Source organism: Megalopta genalis, unplaced genomic scaffold (genome assembly GCF_051020955.1).
Source record: "Megalopta genalis isolate 19385.01 unplaced genomic scaffold, iyMegGena1_principal scaffold0113, whole genome shotgun sequence".
Lineage (NCBI taxonomy): Eukaryota > Metazoa > Arthropoda > Insecta > Hymenoptera > Halictidae > Megalopta > Megalopta genalis.
The window spans coordinates 157501-171866 of record NW_027476182.1 but is presented as its reverse complement, the minus strand read 5'-3'; the positions used below and the strand labels follow the sequence as shown (position 1 = coordinate 171866).

The window sequence follows — 14366 nt, the reverse complement described above, 5'->3', positions numbered from 1 at the left end:
GATTTTTTTAAAAATACGATATTCTTGCTTAACTAACGTTTTTACATAGGGATTAAGCATTTGGAACGAAATCTAATGTAGGAAAATGGTACTTTACTCTTGATCGGTACGGTGGGACTTTGAAAATATTCGGGCGTTCCAATCGCTCGTCTGTTGCATCATAGCGCGTCTCGGCGCAATCGACCGATTCGCTCGACCCATTATTTTGGATTTACGGCTAAAATAAATTTTTCTCATTTTATTCAATAACATATTCTTGCTTAGATAACTTTTTTACATAGGGATTAAGCATTTAGAACGATATAATGTTTAAAATAAGGGCACTTTACTCTTGACATTTTACGGTTTTTTCAATTTTCTGAAAAATCCTATCATTAGATTTTTTTAAAAATACGATATTCTTGCTTAACTAACGTTTCTACATAGGGATTAAGCATTTAGAACGAAATCTAATGTCAGAAAATGGCACTTTACTCTTGACATTTTTCGGTTTTTTCAATTTTCTGGGAAATGCTACCATTAGATTTTTTTAAAAATATGATATTCTTGCTTAACTAACGTTTTTACATAGGGATTAAGCATTTAGAACGAAATCTAATGTAGGAAAATGGTACTTTACTCTTGATCGGTACGTTGGGACTTTGAAAATATTCGGGCGTTCCAATCGCTCGTCTGTTGCATCATAGCGCGTCTCGGCGCAATCGACCGATTCGCTCGATCCATTATTTTCGATTTACGGCTAAAATAAATTTTTCTCATTTTATTCAATAACATATTCCTGCTTAAATAACTTTTTTACATATGGATTAAGCATTTAGAACGATACATTGTTTAAAATAAGGGCACTTTACTCTTGACATTTTACGGTTTTTTCAATTTTCTGAAAAATCCTATCATTAGATTTTTTTAAAAATACGATATTCTTGCTTAACTAACGTTTCTACATAGGGATTAAGCATTTAGAACGAAATCTAATGTCAGAAAATGGCACTTTACTCTTGACATTTTTCGGTTTTTCCAATTTTCTGGAAAATCCTATCATTAGATTTTTTTAAAAATACGATATTCTTGCTTAACTAACGTTTCTACATAGGGATTAAGCATTTAGAACGAAATCTAATGTCAGAAAATGGCACTTTACTCTTGACATTTTTCGGTTTTTTCAATTTTCTGGAAAATCCTATCATTAGATTTTTTTAAAAATACGATATTCTTGCTTAACTAACGTTTCTACATAGGGATTAAGCATTTAGAACGAAATCTAATTTAGGAAAATGGTACTTTACTCTTGATCGGTACGTTGGGACTTTGAAAATATTCGGGCGTTCCAAACGCTCGTCTGTTGCATCATAGCGCGTCTCGGCGCAATCGACCGATTCGCTCGACCCATTATTTTCGATTTACGGCTAAAATAAATTTTTCTCATTTTATTCAATAACATATTCTTGCTTAGATAACTTTTTTACATAGGGATTAAGCATTTAGAACGATATAATGTTTAAAATAAGGGCACTTTACTCTTGACATTTTACGGTTTTTTCAATTTTCTGAAAAATCCTATCATTAGATTTTTTTAAAAATACGATATTCTTGCTTAACTAACGTTTCTACATAGGGATTAAGCATTTAGAACGAAATCTAATGTCAGAAAATGGCACTTTACTCTTGACATTTTTCGGTTTTTTCAATTTTCTGGAAAATCCTATCATTAGATTTTTTTAAAAATACGATATTCTTGCTTAACTAACGTTTTTACATAGGGATTAAGCATTTGGAACGAAATCTAATGTAGGAAAATGGTACTTTACTCTTGATCGGTACGGTGGGACTTTGAAAATATTCGGGCGTTCCAAACGCTCGTCTGTTGCATCATAGCGCGTCTCGGCGCAATCGACCGATTCGCTCGACCCATTATTTTGGATTTACGGCTAAAATAAATTTTTCTCATTTTATTCAATAACATATTCTTGCTTAGATAACTTTTTTACATAGGGATTAAGCATTTAGAACGATATAATGTTTAAAATAAGGGCACTTTACTCTTGACATTTTACGGTTTTTTCAATTTTCTGAAAAATCCTATCATTAGATTTTTTTAAAAATACGATATTCTTGCTTAACTAACGTTTCTACATAGGGATTAAGCATTTAGAACGAAATCTAATGTCAGAAAATGGCACTTTACTCTTGACATTTTTCGGTTTTTTCAATTTTCTGGGAAATCCTACCATTAGATTTTTTTAAAAATATGATATTCTTGCTTAACTAACGTTTTTACATAGGGATTAAGCATTTAGAACGAAATCTAATGTAGGAAAATGGTACTTTACTCTTGATCGGTACGTTGGGACTTTGAAAATATTCGGGCGTTCCAAACGCTCGTCTGTTGCATCATAGCGCGTCTCGGCGCAATCGACCGATTCGCTCGATCCATTATTTTCGATTTACGGCTAAAATAAATTTTTCTCATTTTATTCAATAACATATTCCTGCTTAAATAACTTTTTTACATATGGATTAAGCATTTAGAACGATACATTGTTTAAAATAAGGGCACTTTACTCTTGACATTTTACGGTTTTTTCAATTTTCTGAAAAATCCTATCATTAGATTTTTTTAAAAATACGATATTCTTGCTTAACTAACGTTTCTACATAGGGATTAAGCATTTAGAACGAAATCTAATGTCAGAAAATGGCACTTTACTCTTGACATTTTTCGGTTTTTCCAATTTTCTGGAAAATCCTACCATTAGATTTTTTTAAAAATATGATATTCTTGCTTAACTAACGTTTTTACATAGGGATTAAGCATTTAGAACGAAATCTAATGTAGGAAAATGGTGCTTTACTCTTGATCGGTACGTTGGGACTTTGAAAATATTCGGGCGTTCCAAACGCTCGTCTGTTGCATCATAGCGCGTCTCGGCGCAATCGACCGATTCGCTCGACCAATTATTTTCGATTTACGGCTAAAATAAATTTTTCTCATTTTATTCAATAACATATTCTTGCTTAGATAACTTTTTTACATAGGGATTAAGCATTTAGAACGATATAATGTTTAAAATAAGGGCACTTTACTCTTGACATTTTACGGTTTTTTCAATTTTCTGAAAAATCCTATCATTAGATTTTTTTAAAAATACGATATTCTTGCTTAACTAACGTTTCTACATAGGGATTAAGCATTTAGAACGAAATCTAATGTCAGAAAATGGCACTTTACTCTTGACATTTTTCGGTTTTTTCAATTTTCTGGAAAATCCTATCATTAGATTTTTTTAAAAATACGATATTCTTGCTTAACTAACGTTTCTACATAGGGATTAAGCATTTAGAACGAAATCTAATGTAGGAAAATGGTACTTTACTCTTGATCGGTACGTTGGGACTTTGAAAATATTCGGGCGTTCCAAACGCTCGTCTGTTGCATCATAGCGCGTCTCGGCGCAATCGACCGATTCGCTCGACCCATTATTTTCGATTTACGGCTAAAATAAATTTTTCTCATTTTATTCAATAACATATTCTTGCTTAGATAACTTTTTTACATAGGGATTAAGCATTTAGAACGATATAATGTTTAAAATAAGGGCACTTTACTCTTGACATTTTACGGTTTTTTCAATTTTCTGAAAAATCCTATCATTAGATTTTTTTAAAAATACGATATTCTTGCTTAACTAACGTTTCTACATAGGGATTAAGCATTTAGAACGAAATCTAATGTCAGAAAATGGCACTTTACTCTTGACATTTTTCGGTTTTTTCAATTTTCTGGAAAATCCTATCATTAGATTTTTTTAAAAATACGATATTCTTGCTTAACTAACGTTTCTACATAGGGATTAAGCATTTAGAACGAAATCTAATGTAGGAAAATGGTACTTTACTCTTGATCGGTACGTTGGGACTTTGAAAATATTCGGGCGTTCCAAACGCTCGTCTGTTGCATCATAGCGCGTCTCGGCGCAATCGACCGATTCGCTCGACCAATTATTTTCGATTTACGGCTAAAATAAATTTTTCTCATTTTATTCAATAACATATTCTTGCTTAGATAACTTTTTTACATAGGGATTAAGCATTTAGAACGATATAATGTTTAAAATAAGGGCACTTTACTCTTGACATTTTACGGTTTTTTCAATTTTCTGAAAAATCCTATCATTAGATTTTTTTAAAAATACGATATTCTTGCTTAACTAACGTTTCTACATAGGGATTAAGCATTTAGAACGAAATCTAATGTCAGAAAATGGCACTTTACTCTTGACATTTTTCGGTTTTTTCAATTTTCTGGAAAATCCTATCATTAGATTTTTTTAAAAATACGATATTCTTGCTTAACTAACGTTTTTACATAGGGATTAAGCATTTGGAACGAAATCTAATGTAGGAAAATGGTACTTTACTCTTGATCGGTACGGTGGGACTTTGAAAATATTCGGGCGTTCCAATCGCTCGTCTGTTGCATCATAGCGCGTCTCGGCGCAATCGACCGATTCGCTCGACCCATTATTTTGGATTTACGGCTAAAATAAATTTTTCTCATTTTATTCAATAACATATTCTTGCTTAGATAACTTTTTTACATAGGGATTAAGCATTTAGAACGATATAATGTTTAAAATAAGGGCACTTTACTCTTGACATTTTACGGTTTTTTCAATTTTCTGAAAAATCCTATCATTAGATTTTTTTAAAAATACGATATTCTTGCTTAACTAACGTTTCTACATAGGGATTAAGCATTTAGAACGAAATCTAATGTCAGAAAATGGCACTTTACTCTTGACATTTTTCGGTTTTTTCAATTTTCTGAAAAATCCTATCATTAGATTTTTTTAAAAATACGATATTCTTGCTTAACTAACGTTTCTACATAGGGATTAAGCATTTAGAACGAAATCTAATGTCAGAAAATGGCACTTTACTCTTGACATTTTTCGGTTTTTCCAATTTTCTGGAAAATCCTACCATTAGATTTTTTTAAAAATACGATATTCTTGCTTAACTAACGTTTCTACATAGGGATTAAGCATTTAGAACGAAATCTAATGTCAGAAAATGGCACTTTACTCTTGACATTTTTCGGTTTTTTCAATTTTCTGGAAAATCCTATCATTAGATTTTTTTAAAAATACGATATTCTTGCTTAACTAACGTTTCTACATAGGGATTAAGCATTTAGAACGAAATCTAATGTAGGAAAATGGTACTTTACTCTTGATCGGTACGTTGGGACTTTGAAAATATTCGGGCGTTCCAAACGCTCGTCTGTTGCATCATAGCGCGTCTCGGCGCAATCGACCGATTCGCTCGACCCATTATTTTCGATTTACGGCTAAAATAAATTTTTCTCATTTTATTCAATAACATATTCTTGCTTAGATAACTTTTTTACATAGGGATTAAGCATTTAGAACGATATAATGTTTAAAATAAGGGCACTTTACTCTTGACATTTTACGGTTTTTTCAATTTTCTGAAAAATCCTATTATTAGATTTTTTTAAAAATACGATATTCTTGCTTAACTAACGTTTCTACATAGGGATTAAGCATTTAGAACGAAATCTAATGTCAGAAAATGGCACTTTACTCTTGACATTTTTCGGTTTTTCCAATTTTCTGGAAAATCCTATCATTAGATTTTTTTAAAAATACGATATTCTTGCTTAACTAACGTTTCTACATAGGGATTAAGCATTTAGAACGAAATCTAATGTCAGAAAATGGCACTTTACTCTTGACATTTTTCGGTTTTTTCAATTTTCTGGAAAATCCTATCATTAGATTTTTTTAAAAATACGATATTCTTGCTTAACTAACGTTTCTACATAGGGATTAAGCATTTAGAACGAAATCTAATGTAGGAAAATGGTACTTTACTCTTGATCGGTACGTTGGGACTTTGAAAATATTCGGGCGTTCCAAACGCTCGTCTGTTGCATCATAGCGCGTCTCGGCGCAATCGACCGATTCGCTCGACCCATTATTTTCGATTTACGGCTAAAATAAATTTTTCTCATTTTATTCAATAACATATTCTTGCTTAGATAACTTTTTTACATAGGGATTAAGCATTTAGAACGATATAATGTTTAAAATAAGGGCACTTTACTCTTGACATTTTACGGTTTTTTCAATTTTCTGAAAAATCCTATCATTAGATTTTTTTAAAAATACGATATTCTTGCTTAACTAACGTTTCTACATAGGGATTAAGCATTTAGAACGAAATCTAATGTCAGAAAATGGCACTTTACTCTTGACATTTTTCGGTTTTTTCAATTTTCTGGAAAATCCTATCATTAGATTTTTTTAAAAATACGATATTCTTGCTTAACTAACGTTTCTACATAGGGATTAAGCATTTAGAACGAAATCTAATGTAGGAAAATGGTACTTTACTCTTGATCGGTACGTTGGGACTTTGAAAATATTCGGGCGTTCCAAACGCTCGTCTGTTGCATCATAGCGCGTCTCGGCGCAATCGACCGATTCGCTCGATCCATTATTTTCGATTTACGGCTAAAATAAATTTTTCTCATTTTATTCAATAACATATTCCTGCTTAAATAACTTTTTTACATATGGATTAAGCATTTAGAACGATACATTGTTTAAAATAAGGGCACTTTACTCTTGACATTTTACGGTTTTTTCAATTTTCTGAAAAATCCTATCATTAGATTTTTTTAAAAATACGATATTCTTGCTTAACTAACGTTTCTACATAGGGATTAAGCATTTAGAACGAAATCTAATGTCAGAAAATGGCACTTTACTCTTGACATTTTTCGGTTTTTCCAATTTTCTGGAAAATCCTATCATTAGATTTTTTTAAAAATACGATATTCTTGCTTAACTAACGTTTCTACATAGGGATTAAGCATTTAGAACGAAATCTAATGTCAGAAAATGGCACTTTACTCTTGACATTTTTCGGTTTTTTCAATTTTCTGGAAAATCCTATCATTAGATTTTTTTAAAAATACGATATTCTTGCTTAACTAACGTTTCTACATAGGGATTAAGCATTTAGAACGAAATCTAATGTAGGAAAATGGTACTTTACTCTTGATCGGTACGTTGGGACTTTGAAAATATTCGGGCGTTCCAAACGCTCGTCTGTTGCATCATAGCGCGTCTCGGCGCAATCGACCGATTCGCTCGACCCATTATTTTCGATTTACGGCTAAAATAAATTTTTCTCATTTTATTCAATAACATATTCTTGCTTAGATAACTTTTTTACATAGGGATTAAGCATTTAGAACGATATAATGTTTAAAATAAGGGCACTTTACTCTTGACATTTTACGGTTTTTTCAATTTTCTGAAAAATCCTATCATTAGATTTTTTTAAAAATACGATATTCTTGCTTAACTAACGTTTCTACATAGGGATTAAGCATTTAGAACGAAATCTAATGTCAGAAAATGGCACTTTACTCTTGACATTTTTCGGTTTTTCCAATTTTCTGGAAAATCCTATCATTAGATTTTTTTAAAAATACGATATTCTTGCTTAACTAACGTTTCTACATAGGGATTAAGCATTTAGAACGAAATCTAATGTCAGAAAATGGCACTTTACTCTTGACATTTTTCGGTTTTTTCAATTTTCTGGAAAATCCTATCATTAGATTTTTTTAAAAATACGATATTCTTGCTTAACTAACGTTTCTACATAGGGATTAAGCATTTAGAACGAAATCTAATGTAGGAAAATGGTACTTTACTCTTGATCGGTACGTTGGGACTTTGAAAATATTCGGGCGTTCCAAACGCTCGTCTGTTGCATCATAGCGCGTCTCGGCGCAATCGACCGATTCGCTCGACCCATTATTTTCGATTTACGGCTAAAATAAATTTTTCTCATTTTATTCAATAACATATTCTTGCTTAGATAACTTTTTTACATAGGGATTAAGCATTTAGAACGATATAATGTTTAAAATAAGGGCACTTTACTCTTGACATTTTACGGTTTTTTCAATTTTCTGAAAAATCCTATCATTAGATTTTTTTAAAAATACGATATTCTTGCTTAACTAACGTTTCTACATAGGGATTAAGCATTTAGAACGAAATCTAATGTCAGAAAATGGCACTTTACTCTTGACATTTTTCGGTTTTTTCAATTTTCTGGGAAATCCTACCATTAGATTTTTTTAAAAATATGATATTCTTGCTTAACTAACGTTTTTACATAGGGATTAAGCATTTAGAACGAAATCTAATGTAGGAAAATGGTACTTTACTCTTGATCGGTACGTTGGGACTTTGAAAATATTCGGGCGTTCCAATCGCTCGTCTGTTGCATCATAGCGCGTCTCGGCGCAATCGACCGATTCGCTCGATCCATTATTTTCGATTTACGGCTAAAATAAATTTTTCTCATTTTATTCAATAACATATTCCTGCTTAAATAACTTTTTTACATATGGATTAAGCATTTAGAACGATACATTGTTTAAAATAAGGGCACTTTACTCTTGACATTTTACGGTTTTTTCAATTTTCTGAAAAATCCTATCATTAGATTTTTTTAAAAATACGATATTCTTGCTTAACTAACGTTTCTACATAGGGATTAAGCATTTAGAACGAAATCTAATGTCAGAAAATGGCACTTTACTCTTGACATTTTTCGGTTTTTCCAATTTTCTGGAAAATCCTATCATTAGATTTTTTTAAAAATACGATATTCTTGCTTAACTAACGTTTTTACATAGGGATTAAGCATTTAGAACGAAATCTAATGTAGGAAAATGGTACTTTACTCTTGATCGGTACGTTGGGACTTTGAAAATATTCGGGCGTACGCGGCGCGCTCGGCGCTTCGAACAGCTCCGGTGTCCCCATTATTTTCGATTTACGGCTAAAATAAATTTTTCTAATTTTTTTCAATAACATATTCTTGCTTAGATAACTTTTTTACATAGGGATTAAGCATTTAGAACGATATAATGTTTAAAATAAGGGCACTTTACTCTTGACATTTTACGGTTTTTTCAATTTTCTGAAAAATCCTATCATTAGATTTTTTTAAAAATACGATATTCTTGCTTAACTAACGTTTCTACATAGGGATTAAGCATTTAGAACGAAATCTAATGTCAGAAAATGGCACTTTACTCTTGACATTTTTCGGTTTTTCCAATTTTCTGGAAAATCCTATCATTAGATTTTTTTAAAAATACGATATTCTTGCTTAACTAACGTTTTTACATAGGGATTAAGCATTTAGAACGAAATCTAATGTAGGAAAATGGTCCTTTACTCTTGATCGGTACGTTGGGACTTTGAAAATATTCGGCCGTACGCGGCGCGTCTCGGCGCTTCGAACAGCTCCGGTGTCCCCATTATTTTCGATTTACGGCTAAAATAAATTTTTCTAATTTTTTTCAATTACATATTCTTGCTTAAATAACTTTTTTACATAGGGATTAAGCATTTAGAACGATATAATGTTTAAAATAAGGGCACTTTACTCTTGACATTTTACGGTTTTTTCAATTTTCTGAAAAATCCTATCATTAGATTTTTTTAAAAATACGATATTCTTGCTTAACTAACGTTTCTACATAGGGATTAAGCATTTAGAACGAAATCTAATGTCAGAAAATGGCACTTTACTCTTGACATTTTTCGGTTTTTCCAATTTTCTGGAAAATCCTATCATTAGATTTTTTTAAAAATACGATATTCTTGCTTAACTAACGTTTTTACATAGGGATTAAGCATTTAGAACGAAATCTAATGTAGGAAAATGGTCCTTTACTCTTGATCGGTACGTTGGGACTTTGAAAATATTCGGCCGTACGCGGCGCGTCTCGGCGCTTCGAACAGCTCCGGTGTCCCCATTATTTTCGATTTACGGCTAAAATAAATTTTTCTAATTTTTTTCAATTACATATTCTTGCTTAAATAACTTTTTTACATAGGGATTAAGCATTTAGAACGACATGTTGTTTAAAATAATGGTACTTTACTCTTGTGATTTTTCGGTTTTTTTTGATTATTTTGAAAAATAAATTTTTGTAATTTTTTTAAATACGATATTCGTGATCAGTGAACGATTTCACATATGGATTAAGCATTTAGAATCGTGCGGAAGCGTTATTAAAAAAGTTTACTCGATGCGATGGGACTTTGAAAAGTTTGTGAAAATTTTCATATTGGGAAAAAATGTGTAATTTTTTGTCTAGTTTACGGTAGTGTAATTTATTTTAATGTTTACTATAAATTTTTTTTTCGTTCGTTCACGCGCTATGTTACAACAGCACGGCCGGGCGGTCTGTTGCCGCGGCGGTTTACACTCATAAGCGCGCGTGCTATTCGGCCGGCGGCGCCGGCGTCCTTGCCGGCCGTTCGGTATCTATAAGAGATACACGGTCCGTGCGAGGCGGACGGAGCAGAGCGGGTTTTGGGCCAATTCTACGATCTCGGTCGAGAAGCTGTCTCAGAGCTCCTTCGGGGCTTCGGTCCTGACTGTTTCGTGCCGTTTACGTTACGGACTTTTCTCCACACAGCGTGGCCACGGGTCGGTGTCTTTGACCGAATGGCCCATATGTGGCAAGCCCTACGGGGTTGGTTACCCGTATGCACTTTGTATGTATACTCGTACTCACTGAGCAATCGACTCTTCTGTCCGAGCGATGGAAAAATTTTTTAAAATGCATCTGTAAGATTTGGAAGCAAATCGTACCAATTGAAAACTGTGGCTAAAATGAATAGCCCAGTGGAGAGAGAAAACTATCAAAAAACTGATTTTTTAAATCAAGAGGTGTCAGAAATCGAAATGCCTAGCGCGAGCGGAAGAACACGCTTTCTCGCCAGTCCAGCATGTGTCCTGTCCGTTCTTCCTCGGCTTGCCGATTTTGCCCAGATCAGAGGTTTCGTGCTTCCGGCGGTCAGAAGATCAGCGTGAGCGTACGCGCTTCCACGACTATGGCATCACCCATGTACTTTTTCCTTTGAATATATTTGAGTACATAAAAAATATTAAAACATATAGAGAGAACTGTGTCTTGGATCTTAAAAATTTGTCAATAGCGATGATATATTATTACTTAACTTGAAGTATTTGTACGTTTTAGCTGGGACGTACATTTATCTTACAAGATGTTAATAGCGAGACTCTTGAAGATAAAATTATCTTGTGATTTTATGAAGGCAAAGATAGAAACGTACGAAGCTGGCGTACGTAGAAAAATGTGATTTTATGATAGAACAAAAATATAATACGTACGTTTTTGGGCGTACGGTAAAATATCTGTATGGTAGAAAAATGAAAGAAATTGAGCGTTAAAGAAGATATGTTACAAGCGCGGAATGTGGCAAAACTTGTACATATTTGAAAGAGAAAAGTGGTGTGTCGACCTGACATATATATATGAAACAGGCGACGATGGAAAAGGATTTAAATTTTGTCCATTTTATATATACATATTGTATAGTTCCCTGGTTGATCCTGCCAGTAGTCATATGCTTGTCTCAAAGATTAAGCCATGCATGTCTCAGTACATGCCGTATTAAGGTGAAACCGCGAATGGCTCATTAAATCAGTTATGGTTTCTTAGATCGTACTAAAATTTACTTGGATAACTGTGGTAATTCTAGAGCTAATACATGCAAAACAGAGTTCCGACCAGAGATGGTAGGAACGCTTTTATTAGATCAAAACCAATCGGTGGCGGGTGTTTACACTCGTCCATCGTTTGCTTTGGTGACTCTGAATAACTTTGTGCTGATCGCATGGTCTTATAGCACCGGCGACGCATCTTTCAAATGTCTGCCTTATCAACTGTCGATGGTAGGTTCTGCGCCTACCATGGTTGTAACGGGTAACGGGGAATCAGGGTCCGGAGAGGGAGCCTGAGAAACGGCTACCACATCCAAGGAAGGCAGCAGGCGCGCAAATTACCCACTCCCGGCACGGGGAGGTAGTGACGAAAAATAACGATACGGGACTCATCCGAGGCCCCGTAATCGGAATGAGTACACTTTAAATCCTTTAACGAGGATCCATTGGAGGGCAAGTCTGGTGCCAGCAGCCGCGGTAATTCCAGCTCCAATAGCGTATATTAAAGTTGTTGCGGTTAAAAAGCTCGTAGTTGAATCTGTGTGTCACAGTGTCGGTTCATCGCTCGCGGTGTTTAACTGGCATTATGTGGTACGTCCTACCGGTGGGCTTTGCTCTTCACGGGGCGGTCCAACTAATATCCCATCGCGGTGCTCTTCACTGAGTGTCGAGGTGGGCCGGTACGTTTACTTTGAACAAATTAGAGTGCTCAAAGCAGGCTACCTTCGCCTGAATACTGTGTGCATGGAATAATGGAATAGGACCTCGGTTCTATTTTGTTGGTTTTCGGAACCCCGAGGTAATGATTAATAGGGACAGATGGGGGCATTCGTATTGCGACGTTAGAGGTGAAATTCTTGGATCGTCGCAAGACGGACAGAAGCGAAAGCATTTGCCAAAAATGTTTTCATTAATCAAGAACGAAAGTTAGAGGTTCGAAGGCGATCAGATACCGCCCTAGTTCTAACCATAAACGATGCCAGCTAGCGATCCGCCGAAGTTCCTACGATGACTCGGCGGGCAGCTTCCGGGAAACCAAAGCTTTTGGGTTCCGGGGGAAGTATGGTTGCAAAGCTGAAACTTAAAGGAATTGACGGAAGGGCACCACCAGGAGTGGAGCCTGCGGCTTAATTTGACTCAACACGGGAAACCTCACCAGGCCCGGACACCGGAAGGATTGACAGATTGATAGCTCTTTCTTGATTCGGTGGGTGGTGGTGCATGGCCGTTCTTAGTTGGTGGAGCGATTTGTCTGGTTAATTCCGATAACGAACGAGACTCTAGCCTGCTAAATAGACGTAATTATGGTATCTCGAAGGCTCTCGGCTTCTGCCGGTGGGGTTTTTACTACCAACGTACAAACAAAACAAATCTTCTTAGAGGGACAGGCGGCTTCTAGCCGCACGAGATTGAGCAATAACAGGTCTGTGATGCCCTTAGATGTTCTGGGCCGCACGCGCGCTACACTGAAGGAATCAGCGTGTGTTCCCTGGCCGAAAGGCCCGGGTAACCCGCTGAACCTCCTTCGTGCTAGGGATTGGGGCTTGCAATTATTCCCCATGAACGAGGAATTCCCAGTAAGCGCGAGTCATAAGCTCGCGTTGATTACGTCCCTGCCCTTTGTACACACCGCCCGTCGCTACTACCGATTGAATGATTTAGTGAGGTCTTCGGACTGGTGCGCGGCAATGTTTCGGCATTGCCGATGATGCCGGGAAGATGACCAAACTTGATTATTTAGAGGAAGTAAAAGTCGTAACAAGGTTTCCGTAGGTGAACCTGCGGAAGGATCATTACAATGTTCCAATATATCTCAAAGAGAGAGGAGAGGAGGAGAGAAAATGAATTCGATTAGTTTGTGGATAAGAATTCATATAAAAAAAAAAGATATTGTTGAGCCCGCCAGATCATTCGTGCGTGATTTACACGGCCAGACGTGTGTACTACACGTATTAGGCCTTTGATCTGCGTTGCGTAGGCCACAACAAATCTTTCAAAGAGAGAGAGATATATGTGTTGTTGGGGTTTGTGATTATGAAGGTGCCCCAACGCACAAAAATATATAAAAATGTACAAAGTTGGGATGTGGTGTGGTGGAGAAGAGTTGGGCCCGACCAGATCATTCGTGCGTGATTTACACGGCAGACGTGTGTACTACACGTATTAGGCCTTTGATCTGCGTTGCGTAGGCCATCTTCCTTCCAAGACACACACGTGTTGGGGTTTGTGTGATTTTATGATAGTGCCTCAACACGGAAAAATAAGCGTACGAGAAGAGTTGGGCCCGACCAGATCATTCGTGCGTGATTTATACACGGCCAGACGCGTATTATATTACACGTATTAGGCCTTTGATCTGCGTTGCGTAGGCCATCTTCTCGATAGAGAGAAAGCCAATGTATTCTTTTTTCTTTCTTTACACACACACACACAGTTGTAGTAGGACAGGGAGGGATGCGAGCGTGCTAATCACGCTTCCTCAAGTCTTCGCTGTGGTGTAAAAAAAAAAGAAAAAAAGGAATCGTTGGGAAAGTCCAAAGGACGAAAATATCGGGCAGTCTGAAGATAACTTAATGCTCGTTTACATTGGTATCAAGAGAGACCGGCTTGTGTAGCTCGTTTCAATGCTGTGTCGTTGTCATTGACACCCTACTCTGTTGCGCGCTAGTGGCAGCATGAGCGTGGGACGTATATATATATGACACCCAGCTAGAGCCGGCCGTGAGTCCGTCCGGTGTAAATAACGACGAAAGGAGAGAGAAACT

General features: G+C 35.7%; 1 non-coding gene across 1 annotated transcript; it reads left to right on the top strand.

The window, feature by feature from the left end:
• The first annotated feature begins 11477 nt into the window (after window positions 1-11477).
• Window positions 11478-13397, top strand: LOC143262306 (small subunit ribosomal RNA). Its single transcript, XR_013036159.1, has one exon. It is a non-coding gene; the product is annotated as a small subunit ribosomal RNA (ribosomal RNA).
• Window positions 13398-14366: the final 969 nt, after the last annotated feature.